Source organism: Penaeus monodon, chromosome 32, assembly GCF_015228065.2.
Source record: "Penaeus monodon isolate SGIC_2016 chromosome 32, NSTDA_Pmon_1, whole genome shotgun sequence".
NCBI lineage: Eukaryota > Metazoa > Arthropoda > Malacostraca > Decapoda > Penaeidae > Penaeus > Penaeus monodon.
In genome coordinates this window covers 28480825-28482182 of record NC_051417.1, presented here as the reverse complement: position 1 = coordinate 28482182, position 1358 = coordinate 28480825, and positions in this window count along the sequence as shown.

Sequence of the window (1358 nt, the reverse complement as noted above, 5' to 3'; positions counted from 1 at the left end):
TGCTATGCAATTTTGATTAGGGAGTAACTTTTTCAGGAGCTTTGCTGGAATGTTGGAATAATTCACATCTGACTTGGAAACAGGTTTTCGTTGTCCTGAGGGTCTTCAATACCAGTAGAACTATTCTCATGTTTAGTCTGAGTGAGAGATTTATTTCCCCCGCCCCCCTCCCCCCTCTTCTTTGTTTTCCTTTTCTATTTTTCTTGTTTTTTTTCTGCTTTCTTTTCTTTTCTTTTTATTTCATTTCTCTCTTCTTTTTCTTCTTTTTCTTATTTTCTTTCTTTTATTTTTTTCTCTTATTTTGCTTTCTTTTTCTTTTCTTTTTTCTTCTCTTTTCTCTTCTTTTTATTTTTATTAATGTTGTTTAATTTTGTCTTATTTCCTCTTATGCATTATTCATTTTCTTTCTTTATTCTTTCTTTTTTTCTCTTTCTCTTTCCTATTCTTCTAAGTATATATAGCTTCTTCTCCCTTTTTTCTTCTTCTTCTTTCGCTTTATCTCTCTCTCCTCTTCTTCCAAGTATAGAGAAGCAAATGGAAAAAGGAAAAGAGGAAACGGAAGAAAATGTGTTTAAAGGGAGGGGGGAGGTGGAGGGGAAAAGGGGGTGAGGGGAAAAGGGGAAGATGGAGTGAGGGGAAAAGAGGAAGAGGGGGAGGGGAAAAGCAGGAGAGGGGGAGGAGAAAAGGGGAAAAAAGGGTGAGAGGGATGAGGGGGAGAGGGATGAGGGGGAAAGGGGAAGAAAGGGAGGGAAAAAGGGGGAGAGGGGGAAGAGAAAAGGGGAAGAGGGGAGGGAAAAGGGGGAGAGGGATGAGGGGAAAGGGGGATGAGGAGAAAAGGAGGAGGGGGTGAGGGGAAAGGGGCGTCAAAGACTGTCCGATGTTTAGTCCAGCAGTTGGAGTATTGATTCGATGGGGGGAGGGGGGAGATGGGGAAATGGTGGGGAAGGTGGTGATATCGGGGATAGGGGAGGGTATGAGGTAAGGAGAAGGGAAGGGGTAGGGGAGAAAGGAGATGGTGGGGAGGGGGTAAGGAGGGACTGTGCGGTAAGGGAGGGGGGGGAGGAAGAGAGTAAGAATAGTGAAGTAGGGGAAATAGTCGGGGGGAAGAGGGGAGAGGGGAGGCAGGGGTAGGTCGGGGTGTAGGGTAGGGGGGAAGGGAGACGATACGAGTAGTGGGAGAAGGAGGAGGAGGAGGGGGGGGACCTTACCTCGTTGATTAGTGCAGATAATCCAAGATGCCGCGAGAGTGTTTCTACGAACGCCAATCGCCGGCCCTTCCCCCCAGTCAATCAATAATGAGAATGCAACACGCAGCGGGTTTTGCAATGTGGTCAATCCGCGTCTTGAAAGGCAATCTA